The sequence below is a fragment of the Lissotriton helveticus genome, chromosome 1_1 (genome assembly GCF_964261635.1).
Source record: "Lissotriton helveticus chromosome 1_1, aLisHel1.1, whole genome shotgun sequence".
Lineage (NCBI taxonomy): Eukaryota > Metazoa > Chordata > Amphibia > Caudata > Salamandridae > Lissotriton > Lissotriton helveticus.
The window spans coordinates 1,315,503,414-1,315,526,827 of NC_136057.1; the positions used below are offsets into that span (position 1 = coordinate 1,315,503,414).

The 23,414-nt window shown below is 45.5% G+C and overlaps 1 long non-coding RNA gene across 1 annotated transcript in view; it reads left to right on the top strand.

Annotated features, from left to right (window-relative positions):
- LOC144823300 (uncharacterized) overlaps window positions 1–19,001 on the top strand; it is a 106,552-nt gene extending 87,551 nt beyond the window's left edge. Inside the window, exon 3 of the long non-coding RNA XR_013608763.1 lies at window positions 16,557–19,001. This is a non-coding gene — a long non-coding RNA (uncharacterized LOC144823300). The remainder of the gene's footprint in view (window positions 1–16,556) is intronic.
- The last annotated feature ends 4,413 nt before the right edge of the window (window positions 19,002–23,414 follow it).

The window sequence follows — 23,414 nt, forward strand, 5'->3', positions numbered from 1 at the left end:
TCTTGGTTATAATATGCTTTGATTCCACAAGCGGAGTGTTCATGCAATTTTCTAAGTTTCTGGTGCTCCCACTGTGCCCTTCTGGACCTCTTTGAAAGAACACGACATAAGCATTTCTTCATTCAGGGCAGTATTTATTTCATCAAAACCCAATGCATTTTGTGCTAAAAAGCACTTCTTCAGGAGTCACTACAATCAATAAAAACAATCTCCCATTAATTCAATCACTGGCCATGTTTACGTTCCCAATGTGCAGAAGCCAACTTTGCCGTGTTATAGGAAGAACTTAATATAATGAACTATGGGAAGGGTAGGGATAACTGGGGGGAGCCTGGGGAGTCCAGATTTATAAGGTCATGTAGTCAGTGTCTGTCGCGTGATTGGTGTCAGTTCGTCTAAAGGATGTGTGTAGTTTCAGAATCTGATGTGGGGGACTGAGGATGGCTATGGTAGATTATGTCTCCTGCCATAGGTCGGGGTGTAAGGCATTTAACGTCATTGCTGCAACAACTTCATGCTACTTCCTCGCCTTAAGGAAGAGTATTCATTATGCCATTTGTAAAAATTCCACAGACTTAAGTTGTAGCTGAATTTTTTTCATCAATTATTTTACGATTTGGTATTCTGCTCTTACCAGTGTTAAGGGTTGTGCTGCAAGTTATTGTGTGGTTCTAAATCTAGTATGAACAGCTTAAGCAATGTCCTTAATCAGCACCATTTGACACGATTTTTCCAAAGCTTGATTTGGCGGTAGGGCACCAAACTATCTCGTAGGCTGGCAGAGAAGCCCGAAACAATTGTATATCAAATGGAAATGGCACGGTGGCACTTCCAGACCAACTCACAGAGATTAAACGTTCATCAGTTGCAGTAAAGAATGTCACATTAACAGGTTCATTATTAATACTCTTTTTTTGTCCTCATACCACCATTGTTTGCTATAGTCCTGCGATCCAGTCCATCCAGTTTCCTGGTTACTGGTTCCACGCAGGTGTAATAATAGGAAGCGGGGTGCATGCAATTTCAAGGGTACAAGGGTGTCAAAATGACATCCTGTTGCACCCCTGAAATTGATCTGTGCACATATTTTGCACGTGTGTGCGCAACTTGAAAATTTGAAAAATACACAAAAGTGCTTTTTTCAAAGTTTTTGCAAATTACCATGAAGTTCAACTTCATGGTAATTTGCTACTCCTAATAGCAAAATCGCTAATTTTTTAACTTTCATGCATTGCATTTACGGAATCTCAATTTGGGATTCCTTAAATGCAATCGCAATTTAAGGAATCGCAATTTAGAGATTCCTTAAATTGCGATTATTGCATTTGGGATGATGCATCCCAAATGCAAAAATACCGGTCGCAAAGGGGCAAATTCTGAGAATCTGCCCGTTTGCGACCGTTTTTTCCTTTGATGCATGTGCCTGATAGTTCCTATTGTTCCATTCCAATTCAAAAAATCATCCCATATCTTATTACGTGGTCCACCCTTGATTCCTATATCCATTTTGCAAATAGTTGTAACCGTCTGAAGCCAATCAAAACCACGAGGTGGTGCAGTCTATCCATCTTTTGCAGATCTCTCTTCTAGCAAGGAGAATCAGATAAAAAAGTAAGTCCCGCCTATTTGCCGATAGGGGCAAAGTCGGCTGATCTTCCAGCCCTATCAAAATCAGCATTAAGCTCATTTTTATATTGGTCTGCAGAATTTCATTGATTACTTTCTCGACCATAAGCCAATACTCCTGTAGCTGGGGGCATTCGAAAAACATCTGTCGATCATCTGCACTTAACATACTGCATCTATGGCATCTTGGGGCTGCGGCTGTTGCACATTTTGCCAATTTCTGGGGGCTCCAATAGAGCCTATTAACTGTAAAAAAGTGGTTTCTCTTCAGATTTGCTGGTTTAACCATTTTTATCTTCTTATCTTCCGAGAGCAACAAAGTCCAATACCAGTCTGTGACTTCCTTACTTCTCTGGGCCTCATTCTGTAATTTCTTTGCGATGTCCCAGACTCCACCGATCTCCCTTCTGTTAGCCTCCACCCAAGATAGCAACTGCAGGTATTTGAAACTTGAGAGGGAAACGCCCGTCTTTGCTATCAAGATTTCCCATGGCACCACCTCCTTCATCACCAGGAGAACCCTGCACATTTCAATTCCCGCCCTCCTTACTGGGATATTTAACTGGTCTTGAAGGCACTCTGGCATGCCTGGTGAGTCCTATATTGGTGCACCATCCGAAAAGTAACCCATTCCAAATACATTTCTTATCCCTACCCATAAGGTAAGTGCTGCCTTAAGCGTCTTGGTCTGACTTTTTTTTTAATGTTCTTGCCCCAAACCTATAGAGAAACCCTTTTGAGCCCCACTTCTTAACCATTTCCTCCAATATCCCACCCAATTCCAGGGGCCCCGGTTTGCCTAGGAGGATTCTACAGTTTTTGAACTAAAAGGCCATGCAGTATAGTGTTAAATCCGGAAGGGCCAGCCCACCTTTTCCCAATTTAAGTATCAATTTTTCCAAGACAGCCTTGTTCCCCTAGCTGCCCAGACGAAACTACCCAATTTCCCCTGTAGTTTATCAATCATGCCTTTGGGGAAAGTGAGAGGGATACAATTAAAAAGAAATGTCAGCTTGGGTAGTGGCACTATTTTAATTAAATTTAGTCTTCCATATAATGACAAGGGCAAATTCTTCCATCTGCCAAGGGTTTTCTCGATTTCCTTAGCTACCCTCTCCAGATTGAGCTAAGGAATTCCATCTAATGAATTAATAATGCCTATTCCAAGTTACCTGATCTCGCTCTCTGAACACCTCCCTTCCAATCTGGGATATTCCAACACAGTATCCCGTTTTTTTTGTTATTTACCAAATAACCCGAAAACGCCCAGAACTCTTTAGCTAACAATTCCACCCTAGGGATCGTTAAAATCGGATCTGCTGTGTAGATTACAAGATCATCTGCATGCAGCGCGATTTTCTTTACATTAGCACCTGCACAGAAATCAATAACATGATCATCCTGGCGAAGCATCTGGGCAAATGGTTCGATATACATATCGAACAATAATGGTGAGATAGGGCACCCCTGTGGCGTCCCTCTAAAAATCGGGAAACTCCTAGTGAGGGAGCCATGGAGGAGGATCCTAGCTGTTGTACGATGATATAAGGATTTTAGTGTTGTTACAAAACGTGGCCCAAACCCCATAACCATAACCTCCAATAATTCCCATAGATATTCCCAACAAACACGATCAAAGGCATTTCCGGCATTCAATGTAACTACTGCCAAGGGGACCGACCTTGATGTAGCTAGGTCAATATTACCAATTAGCTGCTGGGTCAATTCATGGATCTGCCTCTCTTGGTTGAGCTGCGGAGCTAGTTTAGCCAGCCTACACGCTAAAATGCTAACAAAGATTTTATAGTCTGCATTTAGCAGGGATATCGGTCGATACGACTCTGCTTTCCCTTGGCTGGTTTTAAGATCAAGACTATGGAGGCCTGTCTCCATGATTCTGGAACCTGTGTCTCCCCCATATATACCGTATGAATCAAGTTTTCCTAAACAGGGGGAATTTCCTCTATTAGAATTTTATACACTTCTGCGGGGACAGTATAGTTTGTTTTCCTTTAATGCTTTTTACATGTATTTTCAAGGCGGACGTAATGGTCGAGTGTAGCACTTTGATGGTTTCTTTATTTCTGAAATATGTTCTTTATGTTACTGGAGGTTTTAAAGGGATGGTTTTTATTTGGAGTGTGCATATTTCTTCTGATCACGATGTAGGGGATTATGGGAGATGAAGTCTACTGATATGGTTCACGTTCAAATAACGAGGAAGGGTGGAGTGGTTTACAGCTAGATTGCTCACAGGTGTGAGACTTTCCCCTTTAAAAACGGCACTAGCAGGAGGGAAAAAACATTAAGAATTTGTTACCATGAGGAAGTGAAGTGAGGTTATGCTGCCGGTTGCGGCACAGAGAAGGTAAATGTGTGAGAAGGGTAACTCGTAGTTTAGTGGGAATTGTATAGCTGGGAGGGAGTCGTGATGCACTGCACATATTGAGAAAAATGGGGATTGACGCTTTGGGAGAGGGAAGGGTTTGAGCACGTAGGGAGAGTTATGTGTAGTGATAATATCTGACGGTTTTTTAGTTTTGTATGGTTGAGGGCAGAGGCAAAGTTATTAGTTTATGTATATGTATAATGGTCGAGCAGCTAGCTTAATTGTTTCTTTATTTTATTTTCAGTTATTCCCCTGACGAAGAATTGTAATAAATTCGAAATGCATTGGGAGCACGTTGATGTCATTCAAAACACTGTTGAAACATGTTTGTTCTCACATGCCTCCGTTAAAGCCTAGAATGGCAGCGTTTCGTATTTGAAAATGATGAATAAATGAATTCGAAGTACAAACATGCTGTCTCCGCACTGATGTAATTAAGGAAGATGCCTGATTGAAGATTTTTGATGAATATTGATAATCAGACTACAATGATGTAACTATGGAAGAAAAATTTCACGAAGGAATGATTTCCTTAAACGCAGTGCGACAGTCGGGTGCAGGAGAGTTGTGCCCCATCAAATTTGTTTCTAACTTAGCCGTGAACAGGCGTCACACGGTTACTGTTCGCACGCATTTCATCGCATGAGCTGGAACATAAGAGTAATTGTAAAAGGGAAGGAGTGCAGTCGCTCAACCTTCATTGAATTGTTTGGCACAGCCAAGACTTTTTTAGACCCCCTGTATAGATGCCTTAACCCCTTCCGCGCTGATGACAAAGCCAGCTCGTCATGGGCGTTACCTGCGCTACGCGGATGACGAGCTGGCTTTGTCACAAACCGCGCGTTTTTCAAAAATTAGGGCACAGCGGGAAAACGCGGTAGCGCGGTAGCGGTTAAAGGTGTCCCATACTAATCCAGAGGAGGCAGTGTCTTTGTTATTAATGAAGTATTCTGATGCAGCCTTTTTGAAGGCAATCACCACCCCCTCATCTAAAAGAAGGGCGTGCTTTATTGTCCATCTCTTACAGGGCTGTGATCCTGGGGCCTGTAAAGTCAGAGATGGCCAGCACTAATCTGCACCCACCTGGTGAAACACTCAAGACTTTCCAAGTGTACTCGCTTGTCAATCTGAACTGCATCTACCATGATGCCCAGGGGCGACTCTGCTGAGAGGTGAAGCAGGGTGCTCCCACACCAATTTCCAACCTCTTCATTCTCCTGCGCGTATTCCATTCGTGCACACGAGTTTAGCTGTTCGTATCGAGTGCCCATTAAATACAGGAGGGATACGAATAGTTATCTCCAGCGGGCTTGCTGTATCACCCACTGAGCTATCAACATGCCTATGGCGGTCCTGGCCCTGTACCTGTGTACGGATCATGGCTCCACTTGGGGCCTTACATTCTCCAGGTTGGCCCCCACGTCCCTTCTGCTTCAAGCTCAAGCCTATGGAAGGAGGAATCCCCTTTGCACTTACAGTTACACCCAAGTGTTGACCTAGCGCGAATACATCAAAAGGAAATGGCGATCCCTGTGCAGTGTGCATGGCTGGCCATATTGTATGGGATACATAGCAACTTCCCTTTGTACAGCTTGTTTCTAATTGGGTACACTTGCAACATTTTCATGTGGGTTATGTTTGTGTGACGTTTCAATGCCTTATACTTGACACTTTGTTTTTTCACTTGTTCACGGTGGAGTACACCAGTGTAATTAGACACATTTCAGAAATTACACCTCATGGCAATATTAAGGTCTAGAAGTTACCTGAAAATGGTAGCAAAGCTACTGAGGTGGTTGTGGGAGGCAATTATTCTACTACCTTTACCTCTGACAGTTTTCCCACTTGCGTTCTGGGACTTTTGTGTGAACTTTTTATTTTATAATGGGAGAGACAAGGAGTCAACTGGCCTGGTTGAAACTGCCTGCCAGGCAGTAGGGCGTTTGCACTGTCTTGTATACTGTGAACATGCGTAGAGGGGATGGACAGGTGGGCCAGGCCCTCCTTTTGGCCACCCATTCCAACTGCGACACCAGTACAGGTATCCATTTGTGTTAGTTTCATGTCTGCCCTCAGACCAGTGCTTTTTGCATCCTCCACGCGTGCGACGGACAATGAGCTTGAGATGTCTTCTGGCTTTATGACATGTCAGCTAGTCAGTGGAGGTGTGCGTCCAAGTCTGATATCTCCAGGCTTGTGGCTTCGAGGGTTTCCGCCATTAAGGGGGTCCGTTTAAAAGAACAAGCATTGGCAAATGCGATAGGATTCGCCCTATGTGATTAATAATAATCTTTTTTTGTTATTGTAAGGTTTAGCTTGGTGAGCAGTTGTGCAATATAAGTTAAAGAATGTCCATTAAGTGTTATGATTTGTTTATTGAGAAAGGCAATATATTGTACAGTAAGTGGTGGTGCTATCAAGTGCTTCAGTACCTTTGAGTGATGTTATTGCTATATAAAACTGGCCCCGAAATATAATTGTGAAAAGCAGGTTTGAATGTGCAGGTGATTTGTAGGGTGTAGATATGCAACAGTAGTTTACCGGGGGCAAATTGCATCTTGCGTGTGGTAAACGGACAACATACAAGAAATGCCAGAAGCCACACACTCTGCTGCAAAAATGCTCAGGCCAACATTAAAAGTTAGTGATTTATAACCAAGGGCAATGCCATACCAACCGCATGTTCCCCGACCATGTACTGTGCAGCCCAATTGGTTGAGCTATATACAACTGCAGAATAAAGAAAAAATTAATAAACATGTAGAGATACAGGATTTTTTTAATGGAGTGGATATATGGAAAGTGTTTATGTCAGACTGAATTAAAGTGTTACTTGCCAGAGCTCAGGGTATTAACACACATGGATTTGTAGGTCTATTTCAACAGTGCAGCTGTTACCTGTCCTGTTAACCTACACCAATATTTTTCTACAGTTCTTTGATTCCAGATAAATACATATTTATTCCCATGCTTAAGATTTATATTAAATGTGCCGTTCGCCTATGTGAGATCTATTGCCTTTGTCAAAGTTTATACGACCTGATACAAAACAGCACACGCTGCTGTGCAACATGGCTTAAAGTCAAGGAAAACAAGCATTGGCATAGCCAATAGGTCTCGCTTCTGGGACCTTATAAGTGTTTGGTTATGCAGCACAATATCCTTGGTACAACAACATCAACTGTTGCATGGCTAAACACTTATAAGGTCCCAAAGGCGAGACTTATTGGCTATGCCAATGCTTGTTTAGGGCCCGCTGAGAATCTCCTCCTTGATGGTATAGGAGAGGAAATTCACAAGGATCTTCCTGGGTTTAACCTTGTGGGGGTTGTGACGGAAAGGCTTTCTATGAGCTTTTTGAATTTCGTACTGTTGGAACCTGGGATGTCAGGTCACCTAGGGTAGCCTGGCCTAGGGTAAGACACATTCACTAAAGGCACAGATGTGAAGGTTGCAGACCACCCAGCAGTAAATCAACGCAATAACACACAAAAATGACGCTACACCAATGTTTGGAAAAATAAGAGCTGGTTTATAAAAATACTTTCTGTTCTCCTATTCTTAGTATTCACAATTTAGTATTATACATTCCGTCAGGAGAATTAATATTACTCTTATGTCTTTGGAAAAATCACAGCTCAGTACATACAGTTGACATGAAATCAGTAGCCATACCTTCAGAAATGCTAACTTATATCATTAATCAACATCCATAGTACATTTAATTAGACTCCAGGATTGATTAGATTTGACTTCAATGAGGTGCCCTAAACTTTTCTCCCACCGCACCTCTAACCCCCCATCAGGTACACAGTTGCTGAGAGGTTTCACATATACCAGAATTCTACATAGACACCAGCAGCCTCAATGAGGAACTTGAACCTTTACTTAAACAACAGGCACCATCAGCGCTCTCTTTGCAGTTTGTTTCCTCAGGCTACTCCCCACCGCTTGTATCACGGTTGAGGAAGAATGACCAGAGCTTAAGTTACTTCTTTGTCAGCTCTAGTACCACTTTCCCCCTTCTCTGTCAGAACTCTTAAGGACCCCTCCCCTCTGCTTCTCGAGTAGAGGAGGTCAATTCCTAGGGCTCAGTCTTCCCTCCTTCCCCACGCTCTCCTTACTGTAACGTGGAGACGATGCTTCCCAGGTCTCCACGTGTCGCTGTTAATCTGAAGCTCCACAGAAGTCCCAGCTGCCGAGTCCGCTACTTCCCGCCCAGCCAGCTGCTCACTCGGTGCTGGCGCGGGGAAAAGCGGGGATACCAATTCCCTTAATTAACGGACGATACCGCTGCCGGTTCCACAGCTTCAGGCCACACAATCACGGGCAGGCACCGCCGAGGCTGACCTGCGCAGGAAAGCGCCGCTTCCGCTTCTATTTCTCAGCCGGCTCCGCCTCACAGAGCCCGGCGGCTCAACGGGGCATGCGCGAGGGAGCAGTGTCTCCACACTGGAGATCGCGCTCTCGCGTTGGCGCCTCCCCTCGCTCTCCTCACACTCCGGGACCGGGGTAAGCACTACAGGGCTGCTTCTGTGACAAGCGATGCCTCGCTACCTTTCTCCCCTACTCACATTACCAGCGACCACAGCGCTGATCTTGCGCTGCTCACCAGGCGCTGGCTCGGGGGTAACCCTGCTCAGGTTCACTCTGCGTCCGCCCCTCCAAAGGTTGGCCCCTCTCCACAGACAGATACAGCCACAGCGAGTAAGTGATGAAACTCCGGGGGATTCTGTTGCTAGTGGAAAGTCACGGCAACCAGGGGCAGGATTCAGTTGACAACTGCACAAGGGGCCACAAAGATTAACCCTTCTTCTTCTAAGCACTGCTCAATAAAAGTCTCTCTACTGGGCAGAGGACTGCGCTCCGCAGTACCGCAGTCTCCTTCTCCTCTTCACACCCCTGTATTTCTAGACTAGGGGTTGGTCAGGCGCCCAGGGTCTCCAGCCATCTAAATCAGCAGGGTCAGGTCAGGTAACCCAAGGGAGGAAGGGTGGTGAATCAATAGGACAACCCTATGACTATCCTACCCCGACCTTCAGCTACAGCCTGTCCTCTAGCTGACTCTCTCCAGTAAGACAAAATGGCCGTCCAGCATTTCGCCTTTTATAGGCTGACCCTCAGGGGTCCAGAAGGGACCAGAAGGTTCTGGAACGCCCTATTCTACTCTATGGGACAGGTTCTAGGTTTGGCAGTTAGTACAGTTGGTAGCCACCATTTTGTGACTCCAACTATATTCCTGTCAGAAAAGGCCTCTAGGCCTGAGGTGAAAAGCTATGAGGGTGAAAGAACACCTATCCCCTAGACCAACACCTTGAAAAATCTAGTGGACACAAAAATTAATAAGGGCAGGAGGGGCAAAAAGGGGACAAAATAAATAATAACTTGGAGGGACTACGCAAAAGGCCAGACAGGTCTAACACACGTCCCCCCCAGCTGAAAGTGGGGAGAACTACCCAACCCCTTGGGAGTCCTCATCACTAAGGCGGAAATACCTGGAGAGACCATCTGCATTGGCGTGGTCCACTCCAGGCCGATGTTCCACCCGGAAGTCCATTCCCTGAAGGGAGATGGACCACCTCAACAGCTTGGGATTCTCCCCCTTCATCTGCATTAGCCAACGAAGGGGGCGATGGTCAGTCTGAACCAGGAAGTGCGAGCCAAACAGGTATGGCCGCAGCTTCTTCAGAGCCCACACCACCGCAAAAGCTTCCCTCTCAATTGCACTCCACTTCTGTTCCCGGGGAAGCAGTCTCCTGGATAAGAAGACCATAGGCTGATCCAGGCCCTCTTCATTTAGTTGCGATAACACTGCCCCAATGCCATGTTCTGATGCATCTGTCTGGACAATGAACTCCTTGGAGAAGTCTGGGGCCCTCAGGACCGGTGCTGCACACATTGCCTGCTTCAGTTTCTCAAAAGCTTGCTGACAAGCTTTCGTCCAAACTACCCGTCGAGGTTGTTTCTTTGAGGTGAGCTCTGTGAGGGGCGCTACAATAGTGCCATATCCCTTCACAAAGCGACGGTAGTAGCCTGTGAGGCCCAGGAAAGCTCGGACCTCAGTCTGTGTCTTGGGGGGTTCCCAGGCCATGATTGCCTCAATCTTTGCCTGCAGGGGCTGCACTGACCCCCTACCCACCAAGTGTCCAAGGTACACAACCGACCCCTGCCCAATCTGGCATTTGCTGGCTTTGATGGTCAATCCAGCTTGTTTCAGGGCCTGGAGAACTGCTTGCAAATGTTGCAAATGGTCCTCCCAACTACTACTGCAGACAGCAATGTCATCCAGGTAAGCAGCAGAGAAACTCTCCATTCCAGAGAGGACCTGGTTCACCAGCCGCTGAAATGTGGCAGGGGCATTTTTGAGCCCAAAGGGCATTACGCAAAATTGGAAGTGTCCCTCAGGCGTGGAGAAGGCTGACCTTTCCTTTGCTCCATCTGTCAAGGAGATCTGCTAGTACCCTGAAGTGAGGTCAAAGGTACTTAGATATTGGGCAGCTCCTAGCCGGTCAATTAATTCATCCGCCCTAGGGATCGGATGAGCATCAGTCTTTGTAACTGAGTTCAGTCCTCGGTAATCCACACAGAACCTCAGTTCTGGTGTGGTGCCTGGTGGAGCGGCTTTTGGCACTAGCACCACCGGACGGGACCAAGGGCTGTTGGAAGGTTCTATGACTCCCAGCTCTAGCATCTTGGCAACCTCTCCATGGATGCTAGCCTTCACCTTGTCGGACAGCCGGTAGGTCTTCGACTTCACTGGTGGGCTGTCCCCTGTGTACACATCATGGGTACAGAGGTGGGTTCTTCCCGGGACAAGGGAGAACAACGAAGAGTACTGCTCCAATACCTGGCGGCAATCCTCTCGCTGCTCAGGAGTTAGGGATGGGGAGAGAATCACTCCCTCCACCGACCCATCCTTCTCTTGGGACGAGAAGAGATCAGGGAGAGGCTCGCTTTCTGCTTCCTCGGCACCATCAGTCACCATCATCAGGATGACCTCTGGCCTCTCATGGTGGGGTTTGAGGCGATTGGCATGCAGCACCCGAAGGGGCTGTCGAGGGGTCTTAAGATCCACCAAGTAAGTGGCCATACCCTTCTTTTCCAACACTTCAAATGGGCCTGTCCAACGATCTTGAAGGGCACTTAGCTCTCCAGGTTCCATCACCCACACTTTCTGGCCAGGCTCCAACTCCACCGGGTGAGCATTGTGGTCGTACCATTCCTTCATTACTGCCTGGCTGGCCTCCAAGTTGTCAGAAGCTTGCTTCCACAACTTTGCCATTTGGCTCCGAAAGGCCAGCACGTAGCTCACCACATCCTGAGGAGGTTTTCTGGGAGACTTTTCCCCTCCATCCTTCACCAGGCTGAGAGGTCCACGCACAGGGTGTCCGTACAACAGTTCAAAAGGGCTGAAGCCCACTCCCTTCTGCGGCACTTCTCGGTAGGAAAACAGCAAAAAGGGCAGGAGGACGTCCCATTTTCTCCGTAGGCTCTCAGGCAGACTTCTTATCATGCCCTTCAGGGTCTTATTGAACCTCTCTACCAGTCCATTCGACTGGGGGTGATAAGGAGTGGTGAACCGGTAAGTCACTCCACACTCCTTCCACATCGCCCGCATGTAAGCTGACATAAAGTTGGTCCCCCTGTCGGACACAACTTCCTTGGGGAATCCCACTCGGGTAAAGATCCCCATCAGGGCCCTAGCCACCACAGGTGCAGTTACAGTCCTCAGAGGAATGGCCTCTGGATACCGTGTGGCATGATCCACCAGAACCAGGATAAACCGGTGACCAGCTGTTGTTGGTGGATCCAATGGCCCTACAATGTCGATGCCCACCTTTTCAAAGGGGGTGCTAACGACTGGGAAGTGGTTCCAGGGGAGCTTTCAGCTTTACCCCTGTTTTCCCACTGGCCTGGCAGGATACACATGTCCGACAGTAAGTGTTGGACGCCACTTTCATCTGAGGCCAGTAAAAGTGGAGGAAAAGCCGAGCAAAGGTCTTGTCCTGGCCTAAGTGTCCTGCCAAGGGTATTGCAATTGGCCAATTCCAGCAGAAAGGCTCGGTATTGCTGCGGGACTACCAAGGCCCTTGATGAGCCAGGTAAGGGTACCTTGGGTTCACTGTAGAGGAGTCCATCCTCCCAGTAAATATGGTGGTGTCCCGTAGCATCACCTGCTGCCTGGGCTTCAGCCTGACGCCTCAGTCCCTCAAGGGTAGGGCACTCCCTCTGCCCCTTACAGAATTCCTCTCTGGTAGGTCCTCCCTCCACATGCCACTCAGCAGGGATGGGTAAATCCTCCAGAGAGTCTACCTCCCCCTCCACGGACTCCTGGTCCACCACCGCAGGTGGCCGATCTGTCACATGGGGTGTGGAAGCCGAAGCAGGCTCTTCCTGTCTCCGGGTCTGTCCCTTTTTGGCAGCGGGTTGGGCCATTGTTCCAGGCTCCAACCCAGGCGAACTCCCTCTTCGGGTAGTCGCAGACCGTGTGCTCACACAGGCCCAGTCAGGTGTACCCAGCATCGCAGAGTGCGTCCGGTATTCCACCTCTCTCCAAGTGTTGTGCTCCATATCATTTCCCAGCAGACAATCAACTGGCACGGCAGGGCTTACGGCAACTCGAAGTGAACCTGCAACCCCTTCCCACTCAAAGGGAACCTCAGCCACTGGATAGTGGCCCATTCTGCCGTCAGCCATCGCGGCGGGGTGGAGTACATGGGGAACCACCTGCTCTGGAGACACCAGTTGACTTCTCACCATAGTCATACTGGCTCCTGTATCTCTCAGAGCCTCCCCTCTCTGGCCATTGATGGTGACCCATTGCCCATACTTTGCAGTATTTGGGGGCACCTGGATCTTAGGAACCATCTCCCGTTCTCCCAGGGACACTAAGGTGACACCCGCCCACTCACCTCCCTTATCTAAGGGCAACTCCTCCCCGAGCGCTACACTAGCTACTCCCGGTGGTTTTCCTCCGGTGGGAGGGGGTGGTCTCTTTGGGCATCTGACATCTCCCTTATAATGTCCAACACCACCACACTCAAAACAGTGGAGAACCCTTGGCTGCTGGCTTTGGCCAGGATTAGGGTTTCTGGGCGGGTTTGCCTTAGGGGTGAAACCTGTTCCCTTTCCTTGGAAATTGTTTTGGGGACCTTTAGAGAACTCCCTTTTTTTTTATCTCCCCCCTCCTTCTTCTGGGGGGGCGCCCTGTCCGGCCTTTTGGGAATCCCCTCCAGTCCCCTTTGAGGACACCCGGGTACTTGCCCAGATGTCCGCCTCCTCTGCAAGCTTCCGGGGATTGGTCAGCTTGCTGTCCACTAGGTGTTGGCGCAGCTCGGGAAAGCATTTCTCAAGGAGGTGCTCTTTCAAAAATAGATCATACAACCCCTCATAGTCCTTCACCTCACTGCCCTTTACCCAGCCCTCTAATGCCTTTCTTGCATAATCAAGGAAGTCCACCCAGTTCTGAGTGCTTAACTTGTGGCTCCCCCTGAACTTCTGGCGATACCTTTCTGGGGTAAGCCCAAACTTCTTTACCAATGCTAGCTTCATGATGGGGTAGTTGGTTTGCTCCTCTGGTTCCAGGGCCAGCAAGGTGTCCCGACCAGTAGGAGGCATGTACCTATACAAACCGCCCCCCCAGTGCTTCTCCTGCACCCCATGGGCTCTTAAGGAGACCTCATAGGCAGCCAACCACTTGGCTATGTCATCTCCCTGACTAAAGCTAGCAATAAGGTCTTTTGGCAAATAGGGTCTGGACTCCCTAGCTGTTTCTTTGGATTCGCTGCCACCATTTATTACAGGAGAGGGCCCCCTTTGCAGGGCCTGGAGTTCCAACTCTTTCAACCTGAACTCATGAACCATCCTCTTCTCTTCCTTCTCCTGCTCCAGCTTAGCCAACTCCCATTTTAATTGCCTCTTTTCCCTCCTGTCAGCGAGCTCTGCTTCGGTTAAGCCTCCCCCGGAGACACTACTGCCTTTCCTGGAGTAGGACCCTGGTCCTGGGAGTAGGTTTTCCCCCTCAGAGTGGAATAATCCATCTATCTCCACAACCGGGTCCCGGTCTGTCCCCTCATCCTCTTCCTTCCCTTCTTTGCGTGCTTCCACCCAAGCCCTTAGACTGGTCTGGAGTTCCCCCTTCTTGGCACCATGCTTAAAAAATACCCCCATTTTCTGGCAGAAATCTTTCAGCTGAGCCACAGAATAGGTATCTAGGTTTTCTAGTGCAAATTCCATTTTACAATAGGCAATACCAAGTTATACACACAAGGAAATTTGAGTTGCAAGGGCAACCTGAAGCTACCTCCGCCCCACCACCAGGAACAAATTTGGAAAAACAAAAGTAAAAATTAGGAGGGCCGCTAGGAGAAAACTCCTGGTGTAGTCTAGTGAATTACGCTCAATTACTACTGAGTAGCTGCAACCACAGTCAGGATCCCACCGCTAGACACCAACTTGTTGGAACCTGGGATGTCAGGTCACCTAGGGTAGCCTGGCCTAGGGTAAGACACATTCACTAAAGGCACAGATGTGAAGGTTGCAGACCACCCAGCAGTAAATCAACGCAATAACACACAAAAATGACGCTACACCAATGTATGGAAAAATAAGAGCTGGTTTATAAAAATACTTTCTGTTCTCCTATTCTTAGTATTCACAATTTAGTATTATACATTCCGTCAGGAGAATTAATATTACTCTTATGTCTTTGGAAAAATCACAGCTCAGTACATACAGTTGACATGAAATCAGTAGCCATACCTTCAGAAATGCTAACTTATATCATTAATCAACATCCATAGTACATTTAATTAGACTCCAGGATTGATTAGATTTGACTTCAATGAGGTGCCCTAAACTTTTCTCCCACCGCACCTCTAACCCCCATCAGGTACACAGTTGCTGAGAGGTTTCACATATACCAGAATTCTACATAGACACCAGCAGCCTCAATGAGGAACTTGAACCTTTACTTAAACAACAGGCACCATCAGCGCTCTCTTTGCAGTTTGTTTCCTCAGGCTACTCCCCACCGCTTGTATCACGGTTGAGGAAGAATGACCAGAGCTTAAGTTACTTCTTTGTCAGCTCTAGTACCACTTTCCCCCTTCTCTGTCAGAACTCTTAAGGACCCCTCCCCTCTGCTTCTCGAGTAGAGGAGGTCAATTCCTAGGGCTCAGTCTTCCCTCCTTCCCCACGCTCTCCTTACTGTAACGTGGAGACGATGCCTCCCAGGTCTCCACGTGTCGCTGTTAATCTGAAGCTCCACAGAAGTCCCAGCTGCCGAGTCCGCTACTTCCCGCCCAGCCAGCTGCTCACTCGGTGCTGGCGCGGGGAAAAGCGGGGATACCAATTCCCTTAATTAACGGACGATACCGCTGCCGGTTCCACAGCTTCAGGCCACACAATCACGGGCAGGCACCGCCGAGGCTGACCTGCGCAGGAAAGCGCCGCTTCCGCTTCTATTTCTCAGCCGGCTCCGCCTCACAGAGCCCGGCGGCTCAACGGGGCATGCGCGAGGGAACAGTGTCTCCACACTGGAGATCGCGCTCTCGCGTTAGCGCCTCCCCTCGCTCTCCTCACACTCCGGGACCGGGGTAAGCACTACAGGGCTGCTTCTGTGACAAGCGATGCCTCGCTACCTTTCTCCCCTACTCACATTACCAGCGACCACAGCGCTGATCTTGCGCTGCTCACCAGGCGCTGGCTCGGGGGTAACCCTGCTCAGGTTCAGTCTGCGTCCGCCCCTCCAAAGGTTGGCCCCTCTCCACAGACAGATACAGCCACAGCGAGTAAGTGATGAAACTCCGGGGGATTCTGTTGCTAGGGGAAAGTCACGGCAACCAGGGGCAGGATTCAGTTGACAACTGCACAAGGGGCCACAAAGATTAACCCTTCTTCTTCTAAGCACTGCTCAATAAAAGTCTCTCTACTGGGCAGAGGACTGCGCTCCGCAGCACCGCAGTCTCCTTCTCCTCTTCACACCCCTGTATTTCTAGACTAGGGGTTGGTCAGGCGCCCAGGGTCTCCAGCCATCTAAATCAGCAGGGTCAGGTCAGGTAACCCAAGGGAGGAATGGTGGTGAATCAATAGGACAACCCTCTGACTATCCTACCCCCACCTTCAGCTACAGCCTGTCCTCTAGCTGACTCTCTCCAGTAAGACAAAATGGCCGTCCAGCATTCCGCCTTTTATAGGCTGACCCTCAGGGGTCCAGAAGGGACCAGAAGGTTCTGGAACGCCCTATTCTACTCTATGGGACAGGTTCTAGGATTGGCAGTTAGTACAGTTGGTAGCCACCATTTTGTGACTCCAACTATATTCCTGTCAGAAAAGGCCTCTAGGCCTGAGGTGAAAAGCTATGAGGGTGAAAGAACACCTATCCCCTAGACCAACACCTTGAAAAATCTAGTGGACACAAAAATTAATAAGGGCATGAGGGGCAAAAAGGGGACAAAATAAATAATAACTTGGAGGGACTACGCAAAAGGCCAGACAGGTCTAACACGTACTCAATGTTTATATTCTTCTTTGTCCTCAGGATCGTGTTCCGTAACAACTTGATGATGAAGGCCTTCATGTCCGATCCATCCCCGGCTTCCGAAATGTTCAGAAATCTCAAATTATTACTTCGGGAATGGTTTTCCAATCACTCAAGATCTTCCTCTAAGGTTTGGTTTTGCTAACTTAGAAACCTCAGATGCGTTCTTTGTCACATCCTGCTTCACCATGACCACCTCTTCCTCTAACTTCTTAGTGCGGAGGAGAACTTCATCTAGTTTTTGGGTTAACTCCTGGCAGGAGGCTTGTATGTCTACCTGATTTGCTTCTGAGACTTCAAAGTGGTGCTTGATTTCTTTTTTCAGACCCAGTAAAATACTTGCCAACAAGTCTTCTGAGTTTCCCTGGGTTGTTTCAAAATTTACCACACCTGCACTGCTTTAACTATAGCCATTATCAGTTTGTACGTACACTCCTGGAACATCTGATAGTGCCAACACAGCAAACTTGTGAAGGAGAATGACTTCGAATTTAGAATGTAGAAGTATGCCATAATTTAAACGCAATGTATAGCAAAACGCAGCATCTCTCAATTCGAAACTACATTACAAGATGGCCGCATCTATAACATGGACATTACTGAGTGCTGGTCGACATAGGGTTAACACGGTTTTCCAATTAGGCAATCAGCAATCAATTAGGGAGAGGATAAAAGGAGCCAGGGAGCAAGCTAACATTTAGATCCGATCTGGAAGGCCAGAAAGATGGACGTTTGCTCTCGGCCTCCCTTATCCTCAGGTGAGTGATTTTGCGGCAGGAACATCAGGGGTACATTTACTTTCAAAAGTAACCAGTAATAAGTAGACTAGAACCTTCAATCATCAAGTTATGTTCCACCTTTTAGATTTCGTGGTCCAGAGTTTTAATCAGCCGGGACGCACACCACAATAGAAAGCAGTGGGAGCATTGGCAGAATTTTTTTTTTAATTTAAGGTAAGATGTGGACAAAATGCGGTGTATATTAGAAATAGGAAAGTAACATAACTATAACTGCATTTAAAACTCTGTTTTTGGCTCATCAAACTGAGCAAAGATGAACACGCGAAATTAATACCCATTTGAAGCAGCCTTGAGCAAAAACATCTATAATCCAAAGGTAAAAGATGAAATAAGATCAAGCAAATTAGAAAAATTATATTAGTTCTTCACCATAATATTTTTTCTTTTAATATATTTCTTTGCAGTTTATCTTAACTGATTAATGATGAAAACAAGAAATTGGTAGCCATGTGAGATCGATTTGTAAAGACAAATTCAACATTAAGGTCAATTTTGCCAGAAATAAAGTATCAACTTAGGAACTAGCAAATAAATACAAAAATCATTCTGAACAAATAAAATGCTCTTTTAAAATAGGGTTATTTAAATAGTGGAAACCCTGTACATAAAAATAGGTATCCTTTAAAAGTATCTTAACAATCTTTGAATGTATTATATTCTAACAATTTTTAAAAGGTATATTAATAATAGGATCACTTAATGGAATTTAAGAATTAAACAAATTAATTTTCTTCATTGCAGTACTCACTTGTACTTTTCTAAATTGATCCTACCGAAGAAAATATCCATCCTCTATTGAAGCCAATTGAAAGGGTCTCCAAAGTACTAGCTCAGGTATGTGATGCAATTCACTGATAGATGATAGACATATTTTTGTGAGAATGATGATTATATATTTTTCAAGCAAATTTAAAGAGAACCCCTGCGCTCCTGAAATCATTTAAAAAACAACATTACCAAGGACTTATTTCCAGGTTACCAAATACAATGATGTTATATGTAACAAAAGAAAGGTTTTGTGAATATGGTCTGGTTTAACCGTATAGATGTTTAAAGTAAAAAAGAAATGACACCAACATGTTTAAACATTACTGTTTTTATGAAGAAATCTGTGTGTGGTAGATAAGTTGACAAGTCTACTACACAAAATTATGATTGGGGAAATGAAGGAATGTATTTTTCAGAATTAGAACAGTATAAAGATATATACAAGTATAATAAAAATACATTCAAAGTAATTATGACAAACTTTGAAAGATGAGGGCGAAAATACAGTATCTTTAATCGCCAGATTTGAATACTAGAAGTTGTATACTGTATATCTATGGGCATATATTGCCAGGTTGCGTAATAGAATGAATAGTCGATAGAACAAAGGAATGTTTCTATAGGTTGGTTTTTAATACCGTCTTTATATATTGTATTCAGATTCTTTTAAACTTGAAATTATTGTCCTGAAGAAGGTGACGATCTTTTCTATCACTGAAACGCCGCGTCAACAGTTTTTTCTTTCTTTTTATTATGTACAATGTATGTTTTGAAATAAAAAGTGATGATTAATTGTTTTTAAAATTGGTTTTATTAAAATATCATGACTTGTAAAAAAACAATTTGCTGATAAATAAAATAAAACACTAGAACATTCCTATGAATTTGAATTGTTTTTTAACTGTGGGGCATATTGTATAAACAAATATATAAATTTGGCAACCTGGTAAAACAAAACCTTGTAAATTCTGACCTTACAACTTTTGCTTATTAAGTGTCTATCTCCAGCTGGATACATAGTTTGTGTCACCCCATCCCAGTATTTCTGTTTGATCGGGCATCTCCAAATGGTGTGGAAGAAGGTATAACTGTCATTTCATCCCCTTGCGCACTGATCGGAGAGACTACGTCCTAACTTGTGCATCAGTGTTCTCGTATAGTAGGATCAGTGCAAGATTCTGAGCTGGACCTGCTGACATCTCGCTCTGACCGTTACCTCTCTGGGGCTTTGTATTGCTTCCGTCCAGACATCCTCTTCTAGCAATCCTAAATCCCCTTCCCAAGCTTCCCTTAGGGCTCTCAACAGATCAGGCAAGTTATTAGTTATGTTCCTGTATATTAAGGAGATTGCCTTGTCTCAGATTGGGTCCATTAACAACAAGGAATATTCTGGTAGTTGCTACCCTTCTTGAATATATTTTCGGAGTTTGTGCCCTAATTGCATATATCTATATCTTTCTGTGTCTGCCAACTGGTATTCTTTCTGTAGGTCTTCAAATGGGATTATTGCCAAACCCTTCCACACATCCCCTAGGTGAGCTATGTCGAATAGTCTCCATTTAGTAAACCCCTGTAGCTCGCCTACCTATTGTAACATGTCACTATCCCATAGTGGGGTGCATTCTGTTAACCTATTTTCCCACGCTAGGAATTTCGTTGCTCCTCTCCACGCTTGTATCATCGCTTGTTTATGTGGGGGCATTCGTGTTTATAGTGCTCTCGGGTAGCCTCTCTGTCTCATCACTGGGTTTTCTACTCTGTATGCTGGCTCATTTTTGTCTGCAAATAGCTAGTCATTGATTGTTACCATCTGTGAGGCCCAATAATATTTTTTTATGTCAGGAATTGCCAGACCCCCTTCATAAACACTTCTTTGGAGTTTGGTTAACGCTATCCTTGAGCCCACTCCCGTCCCAAGGAGCTTCCTCAGTTCACTATCCACATCTTTAAAAACCTATCTGGTATCTCATATAGGGTATTTTGTAGGATGGATAGCTGGTTGAGCTATGTGTAGCACCTACTAGTCCCATCTGGAGAGTAAACTTAGGCTGAAAAAGGAACAGGTGTTCTGTTCATTCAGAAAGTGAGTTGGCAATAAAGATGCCATTTAATCTTGTTTTTATCTTGACACATTAGCTGTCTGTTCAAAGAAAGAGTTTAAATGTCAGTTTGTCTTTTATCTAATTGCTGCTTGGAAAACGAGTTTTTTTTCTCTCTTAATAGAGTTACAGGTTTTAGTCAAGTGAACTGTCTGAAGATGTCACTTATTTTTCTCTAACACAACATTGAAATAAATAGCTGTAAATTAATATTACAAATATTCCAAAATATATCAGGAATTACAAAAGCACAGCTTGCTGTAATTAGGAAGTGTGATGCAATGAAAGAGTATCAAAACAAACCAGAACACTACACTTGGTGATCTGCAAATGATACATATTTGCAGAATCTCTTTTTACCAAACAGTATTGTTTGTACACTATATATTTTTATCAGTAAAGCTGCATGTCAGTGGGACGGATTATAGTCATTGCAATGTAAAATCTGCTGATTACAAATGACAGTGTAATACCAATTTATACTTTAGTTATGTATTTATTAAAAGTGATAGTTTTAAAACATGATTTGAGAAAAATTCCTTCCCCCGCCCTGATGAAAATGCTGTTATTGAACTAAGGACCAGATGTACAACCCTTTTATGCAGCCGCAAACGGGAGATCCTCCCGCTTGCGACCGCAAAAAAGGGCAATGGCATGTACAAATGCTATTTTGCGAGTCACTGACTTGCAAAATAGAATTTGCAACTCCCGCTATTAGGAAGGGACGTCCCTTCCTAATAGCGAGTCACCATGCCATGTGCAATTGTTTTGCGACCGCATTTGGGGTTGCAAAACACTTGCAGTTTAACACCTACTTCAAGTAGATGGTAAACCACTTGCAAACAGGAAGGGGTCCCTAGGGGCCCCCTTCCCCTTTGTGAGTATGTGAGAAAATATTTTTAAGAGCAGGCAGTGGCCCCAGGGACCACTGCCCGACCTTAAAAAAATGAAACTGAAATGTTTCAGTCTTCTTTTTTAAGTGCATCCCATTTTCCTTTACGGAAAATGGGTTGCATTAAAAAAAAAGACTGCTTTATTTAAAAGCAGTCCCAGACATGGTGGTCTACTGACCCCAGCAGGCCACCAACCCTGTGAATGCTAGCCATTCCTAATGGGTTTGCAAATTACGACAGCCTTATTAATATTCATGAGGCATGCAATTTACGACCCCATTCGAAATCGCTAACAGTGTCTGAGACACTGTTATACATCCAAATTTGAGAGTTGCAAATTGCGAGTCGCAAATGCAACCCAATTTGCGAGTCGTAAATTGGTGTGTCGTACATCTGGCCCTTAGAGGCAATTCAGGAGTCATGTGTATCCTATATGTGGCTAGATTTGTATTATATATGGAAAAAAAGTTTAGTCTAATAAATCAAACAAAAGAGTTTTTTGTACAGCAGACATGCTGAACTCGCACATTGAAGGTGCTCTCATATGTGATAATGAAACAAATGGCAGCTTAATTAATTAAATTATTTGCCCACAATCACATCATTTGAAACCAGTTTATTGTTCAAGAGCATTCCAAATAGGTCGACTAGATTATTTAAGTCACTAGACCTGCAGGCCTAGCAACATTTTTATGATTTTTCGAGGCCTGAACAGTAACTTTCAAAAGAGGCTGCAAACAGGAACTGGGGACCAGTACGGGAGAACCCACAGGGGGACGCAAGTCTTGTGGATCATGGGCACACAGGGACATTGTTGGTCCACTTCAACTCAGGCTGGGGGGCTCGTGTACAGTTTTCAAGGCGGACGTAATGGTCGAGTGTAGCACTTTGATGGTTTCTTTATTTCTGAAATATGTTCTTTATGTTACTGGAGGTTTTAAAGGGATGGTTTTTATTTGGAGTGTGCATATTTCTTCTGATCACGATGTAGGGGATTATGGGAGATGAAGTCTACTGATATGGTTCACGTTCAAATAACGAGGAAGGGTGGAGTGGTTTACAGCTAGATTGCTCACAGGTGTGAGACTTTCCCCTTTAAAAACGGCACTAGCAGGAGGGAAAAACATTAAGAATTTGTTGCCATGAGGAAGTGAAGTGAGGTTATGCTGCCGGTTGCGGCACAGAGAAGGTAAATGTATGAGAAGGGTGACTCGTAGCTTAGTGGGAATTGTATAGCTGGGAGGGAGTCGTGATGCACTGCACATATTGAGAAAAATGGGGATTGACGCTTTGGGAGAGGGAAGGGTTTGAGCACGTAGGGAGAGTTATGTGTAGTGCTAATATCTGACGGTTTTTTAGTTTTTTATGGTTGAGGGCAGAGGCAAAGTTATTAGTTTATGTATATGTATAATGGTCGAGCAGCTAGCTTAATTGTTTCTTTATTTTATTTTCAGTTATTCCCCTGACCAAGAATTGTAATAAATTCGAAATGCATTGGGAGCACGTTGATGTCATTCAAAACACTGTTGAAACATGTTTGTTCTCACATGCCTCCGTTAAAGCCTAGAATGGCAGCGTTTGGTATTTTAAAATGATGAATAAATGAATTCGAAGTACAAACATGCTGTCTCCGCAGTGATGTAATTAAGGAAGATGCACGAGTGAAGATTTTTGATAAATATTGATAATCAGACTACAATGATGTAACTATGGAAGAAAAATTTCACGAAGGAATGATTTCCTTAAACGCAGTGCGACAGTCGGGTGCAGGAGAGTTGTGCCCCATCAAATTTGTTTCTAGAGGAGGGGCTTCGCGCGATTCCAAGATGGACGCGTGAGCTAAGAGCTCCCGGGACCCCTTCCACCTCCGGCGACTATCCTGTCATCTATCCTGATTCTGATGACGGATACTTTTCATTGACGCCCTGCTGATGCCAGCGCTCTTTTCGTGACTTGTTTTGGCCGTCGCACGCTGAACTTACTGCGACCTGAACTTTGAGGCCTACCACGTATGCCAACCGGGGGCTCGAGTCCCCGAGGTACCCAGGTGGCAATCGAACAACAACGGCTGGTGGGCCACGCCCTCTGCCCCTGGTGTGCATTCGGTTTCGTTTCTGCTCCTTGTGCCAGCCCACTTCCCGATTGGAGTTCTTACTCTGCCACTGCCGGCCTGGTGCTTGTGCTGTGCCCTTATTCACTCGCAATTCGGCGCCTGCCGCGACGGAGGCTGTTTTGTCCGAGTTTCGCAATTTCAGTTGGAGTTTCTCCCCGGTCATGGCGGGCAGGACAGTGGTCGAG